Source organism: Triticum aestivum, chromosome 4A (genome assembly GCF_018294505.1).
Source record: "Triticum aestivum cultivar Chinese Spring chromosome 4A, IWGSC CS RefSeq v2.1, whole genome shotgun sequence".
Lineage (NCBI taxonomy): Eukaryota > Viridiplantae > Streptophyta > Magnoliopsida > Poales > Poaceae > Triticum > Triticum aestivum.
In genome coordinates this window covers 750,847,183-750,858,814 of record NC_057803.1, presented here as the reverse complement: position 1 = coordinate 750,858,814, position 11,632 = coordinate 750,847,183, and the positions used below count along the sequence as shown (strand labels likewise).

The window sequence follows — 11,632 nt, the reverse complement described above, 5'->3', positions numbered from 1 at the left end:
GTAGGCACAAGCCTACGCTTCAATGTGCTGCAAGAATGAAGACTGTATCTTTGGTGCCGTTCAATCGCCACCTGGACATACATCCTGAATTCTGATAGCGTTTCCGCAATACTAACAAGCTGAGTCTTGGGAGTCTTGGCATGACCGTAGAATTTGAGGCAGAGTTTGAATTTGAGGCCGGACCAGGTGGTCTTGATGTTGTTGGGAACAAGGGAGGGATGCTCAAGCCGCACAAATATTAAGCTGTCAATGTAATCCTCCATGTCATAAGACAGATTACGCACCTCATTCATCCAGCAATTTGCTGCCAGGGGAGGGTCCTCCACCTCTGACAGCTGATCAAGCTAGGAGCCCATCTTTTCAACGTCATCTTTGAGGCGGCGCATCCCGTCCTTGAACCTCTTGACCCTCCTGGAGTTGGACCATCCTTGTGAAAGAGGAGCTTGCATAAGCATATCCAGCTTCACAACAAGGGGTCTCATGGAGCATCCTTGTGAAGGAGGGGCCCCAATCTCTTTTCCTCGGATCAAAACATCTAAACATACAAAAACAAAGCTATAATTCATTAACAAATAATGCATGTTACTGTCAAAATTATAAAATAATGAGCCATGGCCACGAAGCAGCATTGCCAATCCTTACATCAAGTAAAGATCCCATAGAAGAAGGGGGGAGATTAAAGCTGTGTCCTCATTTTTCATGAAATTGGTTGCGGAAATCCATAGTTTGCAGGGGTGAATTGTAAGCAATTAAATAGTACATCCTTTCTAGCTGTAAGCAGTCATTAGCAAGTCAAGTGAGATGAGCTCCTGATCTCGGGCTCACCTCTGGTAGAAGGACCTGGATCGGAGAAGACGCTGCTGTGCACTTGAGGAGATTCCTCAGCCTCCTCCTCCTCATCCTCATCCTTAGGTGGAGATCATACCTTTTGCTCAAGGAGAGGTACAATCTGCACCTCCTCCATCAACTCTCGCAGCATCAATCAATCAGGAACCCCTAGCACTCTCTTCTCACCGCTAGCTCTTTGATTGGTAGTATCCTGTTGATCCCTCTTCCAAAGGCAACCTGCATCAGATCAGGGCATGAGAGAGGCAGCCAGACAAAGTCTTGGGGAATGCAATTAATTAACGCAAATAGATGCTAGACTAAAAAAATAAAGAGATTCTCGGTGGAGTAGACTGCACTGCACGAGGATAATTAATAATGTAATCCACAGGGCTTCTTAGGAGGCGCGTCTTTCTTGCAGTATTGATCTATGTGCGCTTCGTCAGGTTTCATCTCCTGGCCTGGCCTTGATCCGGCCATTACTGCTAACTAGTTGTTACGGTCATAGCTCAAATTATTGGAGACACTGTATGTAAGAAAACCAAGATAAGAGATTTTGTCCAAACAACTCATGGAGCCGCCATGTTTAATTCATCTGTTTGTAAAGTTCAAGTTCCAACAAAATGAAGGAAGCCGGAGAATGCGAAGGCTACAGAATTGCCTGATAAAAGTTAATTGGAAATGCTAGGCAGATTTGTTGGACAACATGAGCCAAAGTTGCACACAGATAATGGAGCATGTGAAGCACCTGACAATGGTGAAAATATGGTGCGAATCAACCACCGATTATAGTTGCAATTCGAGTCATATCTCAAAATCCATCTAGGATTTGATCAATAGAGGCACTGATCCAAACAAAGTTCTTTCAGTCTCGCTGAACATCAGTGATGAATAGTCTCGAGACTTGCTGAATTTCCTCCAAGATAAGCATAACTCCTACTACCTTATGTCACTCAAGCCACAAGCGAACAAATGCAGCCAGATGCCTCGGTTCATTATCATGTTGTGTGGTCTCACTAAATTGTGCTTGTCGTTCGTGGTGATAACCAGAGCGGTGACATCCTTGCTGCCATTAGCAAAGTGCACGAGCTCTGAGTACCTGAAGCTGATCGCAACTCAACTGGACAGGCTCATCATCAGACTTGATAAATTCAGATGCCTGTTACGCCTATGTGTCCTGGTGGAAGTCATAACTGAGCTGGAAATCCGAGAGGGATCTCTGTCGCGCATCGAGTCACTCCAGATCCTACGCAAGGATCTAAATGACTTCAGTGGCAAAAAGATCTAGTCCCTGGCATGTCTTAAAGAGGTCGGCATCCATGATGAAGTGAGCGACGAAACAAAAAAGGAGTGGAAAGGAGAAACAGAGAATTACCCGGGATGTGCCAAGCTCTTGTTTGAAACGAAAGAAACGGTTAACGATGTTTAAACTGTTGGGAAGTGAGCCTGCTGCGAAAATTAGCCATGCATCAACAGTTACAGATACGATGGCCCAAGAGGTTTTCTGTGGAAAGCAAACTTTAAAATAAGTCATTTCGCCAATTTCGCGGGAACAGTACACGTGCATGTCATTCTCAAGTCTCAAGTAGTACATGTGCATATTTGTCTCAGAAAACAGGGTTTTTTTTTTGCGGGGTCAGAAAACAGGGGGTTTTCAGTAGAAAACAAGGTATAAATTCAAACAGAGTATAAAATCAGAAAACAGGGAATTCGCAGGGCCTGTACTAATTCAACTTGAGCAGAAACAAGCATCACCAAGGACACCAAAATTATAAATAATAGAGGTGTGCACCAAGGAACCAAGGATAGCAACAGCACGCCCACTACATGCATCATGAAGTGTTCACAAATCGGCTGCAGTCTAGATATACTAGCTGTTCTGCTACTGAACGAAATGCCAAACGACTGAAGGCAGCAAGGCTTTGCCATCCAGCACACGTACCTGCCCTGCCTCCAAGTTGGCAACCAGCAGCGTCCAAATTACTTGCCTATGGAGGTAAGCCAAGTGCCCAAAGCAATTCAATGTTCAAACCATTTTCATTATTTGGATATGTTTCTGACACAGAGTCGAGCTTGTTCAGGTCTGCAAAATAGTGGAGGGACAGAGGTACTCCAAGAGACTAATGTTAAACATACATGTGTCAACATGTGTCACGGCGCAGCATTGCTTGGTAGCCAAGACTTGGAGTAGTTAGGAGATCTCTAGTTGTTAGCATAGCTATCCTTTAACTTGATATTCTCCTTATCTCTCCATGTAATCTCTCTGGTTGTTAACAACCGAAACTTGTATGCCTCTGCGAGAGTCGGCCTCGCCTTAATCAATATATACCATGCGGGCTCCCATGTTGGGGGTTGAGACGCTTCCACAAATTCGACATGGTATATAGAGCAGGCCTCTTCCATAGCATCTAGCTCATCCTTCTCCATCCTCTCCATCTTCAATCCATCACGCCGCAGCCATGTCCTCCTCCACCGCAATCACCTCCTCTGGCCTCAACTACAACACATCAGAACCTCTCAGCCGGACGAACTACGTTCTCTGGCGAGCCCAGGCGCGATCCCAGATACTGGGCGCTGGCCTGTTTGGCTACATAGATCAAACCATAGAGGAGCCTCCCAAAACAATCACTAGCAAAGATAAAGATGGTAAGGAGCAGGTAGTTCCCAATCCTGCCCATAATCCCTGGTTAGTTCAGGATCAACAAATCGTAGCATATCTCCTTCGTAATCTGTCCAAGGAGGTGCTGGTTCAAGTGGCTTCGCTTGAATCATCTCATGCAATCTGGGCGGCATTAGCAAACATGTTCTCTGCAGTCTCCCTGTCTCGCGTGAACAACATCAGATCTGCCCTCACCAACGCCCAGAAGGGATCTCAATCTGCTTCCACCTACTTCGGGCAGATGCGCGCCCTCTCTGACGAGCTTGCGGCGGCGGGCAAGCCGCTTGGGGAGGGAGAGCTCATCTCCTTCATCATCCCCGGGCTTGACATGGAATACCAACCGACCATCTCCGCACTCGACGTTCGCACCGAGCCCATCACCGTCGACGCGCTCTTCTCCATGGTGGCCAACTTCGATCAGCGCGTTGAGATGTTCAACGGCGCCGGTGGCTTCAAGTCATCGGCCAACACAACCTCCAGAGGTCGCTCGGGCGGAGGCAAAGGCGGCTACCAAAACCAGAAGCACGGCGGCCGTGGCGGGGGCTATCCTGGCGGCGGTGGCCAAAACCCCAGCAGCGGCTATCCTGGCGCTGGTGGCGGCGCCTACAATCATGGTGGTGGCGGCGGCTACAACAACCACGGCAACAGCGGTGGCCAAGGCGGTGGCCATCGTGGCGGCGGCGGCGGGGGCTACTACAACAACAACGGCCCCCCTCGCCACTACTACAACAACAATCAAGGCGCTCTCTTCATGGGGTACGAGCAGTATGAAAACAAATGCCAAATCTGTAAGAAAACTAACCATATCGCAAAAGAATGCAAATGGCGGTATGCAGAGGACAATTCCAGAAGGAGGCGTGTTGCAGCCGCAGCAAATGCCTCATACGGAGTTGACTCAAACTGGTATCTTGACTCTGGCTCAAATGAGAACATCACCTCTGAGCTTGAGAAGATGACCATGCACGAGAAGTACCAAGGCCAAGATCAAGTCCACACTGCTGAAAACGGTCCAGGTATGATGATAAGTCATGTTAGCAAGTCTATTATTCAAACCTCACATCGTGATATTCGTGTAGATGATGTTCTGCATATTCCTAATACATCAAAAAATCTTCTGTCAGTTCATCGTATTACTCTTGACAATGGTGTCTTCATAGAGTTTCATCCCTTCTTCTTTTTGATCAAGGATCAGGTCACGAGGAGGGTGCTTTATCGCGGTAGATGTGTGCAAGGTCTCTATCCGTTGATCCCCACAATTTCCAAGTTCAATAAGCAAGCATATGGAGCTTTCAAGGTGTCCTCAGAACGATGGCATAATCGTTTAGGCCACCCATCTTTTTCCGTTGTTTATCAAATTCTTAGCAAAAATAAGCTCGCATTTGTTGACGAGCATGATCATGAAACTATTTGTGACTCTTGCCAAAGAGCAAAAAGCCACCAGTTGCCATATCCCATTTCCAATAGTGTTTCAACAAAACCCTTGCAACTTGTGTTTTCTGATGTATGGGGACCGGCCCCCTCCTCTGTCGGTCGGCACACCTATTACGTGAGTTTCATCGATGACTTTAGCAAGTATACATGGATATACCTCCTTAAGAAATGCTCCGATGTTTTCCAAGTCTTTCTTAACTTTCAAGCTCTTGTCGAACGACAATTCAATTGCAAAATACTTGCCATGCAATCAGATTGGGGAGGGGAATACGAGAAACTTAACTCCTTTTTCCAACGGATAGGGATTTCTCATCATGTTTCTTGCCCTCACGCTCACCAACAAAATGGTTCAGCGGAGCGCAAGCATAGACACATTGTCGATGTTGGTCTTTCCCTCCTTGCCGGAGCATCCATGCCACTCAAGTTCTGGGATGAGGCGTTCCTCACCGCGGTGCACCTCATAAATATTTTACCTAGTCCTGTCATCAACTTTGAGACACCCACTGAACGTCTACTTCATATCAAGCCTGAGTATTCTCATCTTCGTGTGTTTGGTTGCGCATGTTGGCCCAACCTTCGTCCCTATAATAATAGGAAACTTATGTTTCGATCAACACAATGTGTCTTCATAGGCTACAGTGCACAACATAAAGGTGTCAAGTGTCTTGATGTAGCCACGGGACGCGTGTATATATCCCGAGATGTTGTCTTTGATGAAACGGTGTTTCCCTTTGCTAAACTCCACCCAAATGCCGGCGCTTTGCTTCGCAAAGAAATTCTTCTGTTGCCCTCTACCTTAACCGGCGTTGATCATGGTGGAGAGAATAATAGTACTGACCAACTTGCCTCTAATCATCATGTTATGCCTGAGATTACTGCTGCAGATTTAAATTCAGAAGAAGAAGGAAATTGCAGTTCAAACAGACGTGATTTTATGTGCCCCCTGACTGGCGACACGGACGCACATCGAGGAGGATCCGCCCCAATATCCTCTCTGGGATCCGGGCGCGCAGCACCTGGTCGTGCCTCGGGGCCCGAGCACCTCGAGCGGGCGCGTGATCAGGACAACGACGGCGTTGCCCCGCGCCAACCGCCTGACGACGCGTGGCGGACAGATACTCGCGCACCCGACCCCGCCTCACCTGGTTGGTCCGCGTCGGCTTCGCCAGGGCCCGCCACTGCGCCAGGGCCCGCCACTACACCAGATTCGACCGGGCCCGCCGCTTCACCACCGAGGCGGTCGCCCACAGGCGCGACACAATCCTCCTCGGGATCTGAGTCGCCAGCACCTGAGGCTGATGCGACCCGTGGATCTCCTGCGGTTTCGTCTCCTGTGGTTTCTCCTGTGGCGCCGCGCACCAGGCTACAGAAGGGAATTACCACTCGTTTAAATTACAAAAAATTCTCTAAAATTGGTATGTCCTGCACAACTGGTGAACCTAACAGTTTAATGACAGCACTTGGTGATCCTAGGTGGAAGGCGGCCATGGAAGATGAAATCACGGCGCTGCGTAAAAATAAAACATGGCACCTGGTGCCTCCTCGACCAGGCAAAAATCTGATTGATTGTAAGTGGGTCTATCGAATCAAGAAGAAGTGTGATGGCACCATAGATAGATACAAGGCAAGACTTGTAGCCAAGGGCTTCAAGCAAAGATATGGAATAGATTATGAGGACACGTTCAGTCCTGTTGTTAAAGCTGCAACAATCCGTCTTGTGTTATTAATAGCTGTGTCCAGGGGTTGTAGTCTGAGGCAGCTAGATGTTCAGAACGCGTTTCTTCATGGTGTTCTGTAAGAGGAAGTGTACATGAAACAGCCTCCTGGGTTTGAAGATAAAGATGCGCCATCCTATGTCTGCAAGCTTGATAAGGCCTTGTATGGGTTGAAGCAGGCACCCAGGGCATGGTATTCACGGTTAAGTATGAAACTCCAGTCACTTGGCTTTGTTCCATCAAAATCTGACACCTCCTTGTTCATCTATAACAAGCACAAAACATCCATATTTGTTTTAATATATGTTGATGACATAATTGTCACTAGTTCTTCTGATGGAGCTGTGACAGCATTACTCAAGGATCTAGGCTCTGAGTTTGCACTCAAGGACTTGGGAGACCTGCGTTTCTTCTTGGGCATTGAGGTCAAGAAACATAGTAATGGTATTCATCTATCTCAGGCAAAGTATGCTACTGAACTGCTAAGTAGAATTGGCATGCAGAATTGTAAATCTTCACCAACACCTTTGTCTAGTTCAGAACCTTTATCCTTGACAGAAGGACAGCCTCTGCATCAAGAGGATATCACAAGTTACAGGAGTCTAGTCGGTGGACTTCAGTACCTGACTCTTACTCGACCTGACATTTCTTTTGCAGTCAATAAAGTGTGTCAGTATCTTCACGCACCTACCACAGCTCACTGGACAGCTGCAAAACGAATTATCAGGTACATAAGAAGCACTATACACTTGGGTCTTACATTCAGCAAGTCATCTTCCACACGTGTCAGTGCCTTCTCAGATGCAGACTGGGCTGGTTGTTTACATGACAGAAGGTCAACAGGTGGTTTTGCTATCTTTTATGGACCTAACTTGATATCATGGTGCGCAAGAAAACAAGCTACTGTTTCCAGGTCAAGTACAGAAGCAGAGTATAAAGCATTAGCAAATGCAACGGCAGAAATTATTTGGGTTCAGTCTATGCTTAGAGAACTTGGAGTGACTCAGATTCAGCCTCCTTGTTTGTGGTGTGACAATCTTGGTGCTACATATTTATCTGCTAATCCAGTTTTCCATGCCAGGACAAAGCACATTGAAATAGACTTTCATTTTGTAAGAGAACGTGTTGCCAATAAACAGCTTGAGATCAGATTTATACCTTCCAAAAATCAGCTTGCAGATGGGTTCACAAAGGCATTGCCATTCAAAGGTTTTGAAGAGTTCAAACGTAATCTCAACTTGTGCTAGTTGTGATTATGGGGGAGTGTTAAACATACATGTGTCAACATGTGTCACGGCGCAGCATTGCTTGGTAGCCAAGACTTGGAGTAGTTAGGAGATCTCTAGTTGTTAGCATAGCTATCCTTTAACTTGATATTCTCCTTATCTCTCCATGTAATCTCTCTGGTTGTTAACAACCGAAACTTGTATGCCTCTGTGAGAGTCGGCCTCGCCTCAATCAATATATACCATGCGGGCTCCCATGTTGGGGGTTGAGACGCTTCCACAAATTCCACAACTAAATCAGAATCAGATAAGAGCTCTCTTGGATGAGACATGTCAGTACCCGCGTGACCGGGAGCGTGATATAACCCAGGCATGAAGTTTCTTGCTTTTCATGTCTGACGTGTTTCTTCGTACAGTTGTTTGTGCAACTTCAGTATGTAACTCTTGCCTCTCTTTTTTTGTTCTGTTTATTAGAAACACAGATGGTCAAACATAATGCTTATCAGGAGGATCCTTATGGAAGGAGTTTGGCATTAAGATCAGCGATCGTCTGGCATCAGTGGATGCACGGATTTTACCGGCCCCACGGGTAGGCCGTCCCACTTATTGTGAACTTTACTCGCTATTTCGCCGCCGTACCCTCGGTCATCTCCCGGCAGTGCAGTTGCGCTGAGCGTATGGGGCATCCTTCCTTTGGCTCATTGGCTGTACAGAAAGTGATGCTTTTTGCCGCCTTTTTCTCTTGATGCAGCTTAAGTACAACGAGACTGGTAGAGAAAAGGATTGTTTACCTAAAGTTGGTCAGTGGAATATGATGAACAAGGTAATCACATGAATATTCTTCTGTTCACAAAGTTCACTCATCTTTTGTTTCGGGAGCAAAGGCTATCTTTTTATTTGTTTATTCTCCATAAATATCTATTGCCCCTTTTCATTTTTCATAACCAGAAAATGATCAATGGTGGTAAAGTCAGAAGCTGGATGTGCGTCAATTTTGCCCGTAACGTGCCAGACAAGCTTGCTCAGATGTGCCAAGACTCGGGAATGGAAAGTATTCTTGGCATGCTTCCTGCAAAGTTAACATGAAGAAATCTCACCAAGATCCATAGATATAAAAGCATCAACATGAATCGTAGGCTTTGTACTTCAGTCTTCTCCATCTAGTTTTCTGCAACAGTAACAGTATCATGCATCATCATGATAGGACTTCGCTCTGGAGTCTGTTCTTCCACCCATGGGTGCACGCCCGGATCAAGTGGAGCGAGCTCTCAAAGCTCGGTACCATGAAGCAATGAACATTCTTGGACCCCCAGCGCCGGGAGCTCGATCTGCTTATTGGGATCCTTCCTGATAACAACGGCTCGCTTTATGGTATCTGATAAATGCAAACCTTCCTAACTTTACTGTTCATGATGTTCGTTGTTACAGTTACTTGTTTCTTTATCTGATGCTAGGTGATCTGAAGCGTGTGTGCGAAATCGATCTCGGAATAGTTTCGCAATGCTGTTGCACAAAGCAGGTGTTTAAACTGAACAAGCAAATTTATGCCAATATTGCACTGAAGATAAACGTCAAGGTTAGTTTGCCCTGATGCTGCTTTTCTTCACAATTTACATCTTTGTTCCATGTTCCTTATCCTGTTTTCGCTTATTCTGTAATTAAGGTGGGGGGCAGGAACACTGTGCTGGTGGATGCATTGTCGCGGCGTATCCCTCTGGTCACTGACAAACCTACAATCATATTCGGTGCTGATGTGACCCATCTTCATCCTGGCGAGGACAGCAGTCCCTCAATCGCTGCTGTAAGTTGGAAAATACTAGTACCTGAGTACCTGTTCTTGAGTCTTGACTATTTTTTTGGCAAGAGATTTTAGGTACTCTGCTGATGAGTCACTGTATGCTGTCTTGTAGGTAGTAGCCTCCCAAGATTGGCCGGAGGTTACGAGGTACGCGGGGTTAGTTTCTGCTCAGGCGCACCAGCAAGAGCTGATAGAGGATTTGTACAAGGTCCGGCAAGATCCACAGAAAGGACCAGTCAGTAGTGGCATGATTAGGTACACTGCTCATTTTTTTTAAATAGCTATTCCTTATGAACATCGCCAACAATTCATTACAATACAAAAATGCAGGGAGCTACTTATATCCTTTAAGAAATCAACCGGTGAGAAGCCCCAGCGGATAATATTCTACAGGTTTGTGCATGCCCAATCAGATAACACCAGGTCATGTGCTGTCTGCTTTCACTAATGCCCTGTCTTGTATACGTTTACCAGGGATGGCGTTAGCGAGGGCCAGTTTTACCAAGTTCTGTTGTTTGAACTCAATGCGATCCGAAAAGTAAGTACCTACTTTTCCATCCAGTTCTTTATTTATCCGTACTCAGATGTTTCCATTAAATTCTGATCTCATTGTGTGTGAGTCAGGCCTGTGCTTCCCTGGAGGCAAACTACCAGCCACAGGTGACTTTCACCGTGGTTCAGAAACGCCACCACACGAGACTATTTGCGCACAATCACAATGATAAGAACTCGATGGACAGGAGTGGGAACATACTCCTTGGTACGTAAATTTTATAAACAACTCACATCATATATTGCTACTATATTCTCACCAATGTACTCTGCTGCTGCTGATTGATCTGAAACGGGCCTCCTTCCCGAATACTCTACATCTGAAGGTACGGTTGTGGACACGAAGATCTGTCATCCGACTGAATTCGACTTCTAATTGTGCAGTCATGCTGGCATCAAGGTAAACAACCAGACAGAATTTGCTTACATCTGGTTTTCTGATCTACGGGTGCAACAAACAATCTATATAATGTAATATTCTCTTGTCTCTAGGGCACCAGCCGTCCCGCTCATTATCACGTCTTGTGGGACGAGAACAACTTCACAGCTGATGGGTTGCAGACTCTCACCAACAACCTCTGCTACACCTAAGCACCCTCTCTGTCTTAATTCTTTTTTTAGAAAGTTCATTTCTAACTTGAACCACTCCTGCAGCTACGCGAGGTGCACTCGCTCGGTGTCGATTGGTAAGTCACCTTCTTCCAGGGATCACTGCCAAAGTTCTACTGCCTTGTTTCGGTGAACAATATTTCCACTACTTTGTCTCCTTACTGAAGCCGCCATCTTTCCTGAATTGTTCCATTGCAGTTCCACCTGCATACTATGCTCATCTGGCCGCCTTCCGCGCCCGGTTCTACATGGAGCCAGAGAGCTCTGACAGTGGCTCTATGGCAAGTGGGCCCGGTGGGCGTGGACCGACGTCCGGCTCGTCGGCGTCGCGCGGTACTCGGGCCCCCGGCGGTGCAGCTGTTAAGCCCCTTCCAGCCCTCAAGGACAATGTGAAGAACGTCATGTTCTACTGCTGAAGCCTGTGAAGGCGGAGCTTAAATTGCTCCTTATGTCAGCGTGTCGTCCCTTGTCATTCACTACTAGGAAAAGGCATGCTAGTGGCGGACCAGTTTTGCCTTCTAATGGCGCACTACTGATGCACCACTAGCATGCCTTTTCCTAGTAGCATCACGCCATTAGAATTCACCGGGCCATTAGTATCTGGTGTTCTAATGGCGCACCACCTAGTGCGCCATTAGTATTGCCCACAGTATGCCATTAGAATTCCTCCCAGGGGGCCATATGTACCCATGTGCTTTGGCATACTAATGGCGCACCAGCGTGTGATGCGCCATTAGTGTGATTATCTCAGTGCGCCATTAGTGTCTTGTGTGCTGCGCCACTAGTATGAATATTAGGGACTTTTTTTCTTTTCTGA

General features: G+C 46.6%; 1 pseudogene; it reads left to right on the top strand.

Moving 5' to 3' along the window:
- Positions 1-2,144: 2,144 nt before the first annotated feature.
- Positions 2,145-11,231, top strand: LOC123084604 (protein argonaute 1C-like; annotated as a pseudogene).
- The last annotated feature ends 401 nt before the right edge of the window (positions 11,232-11,632 follow it).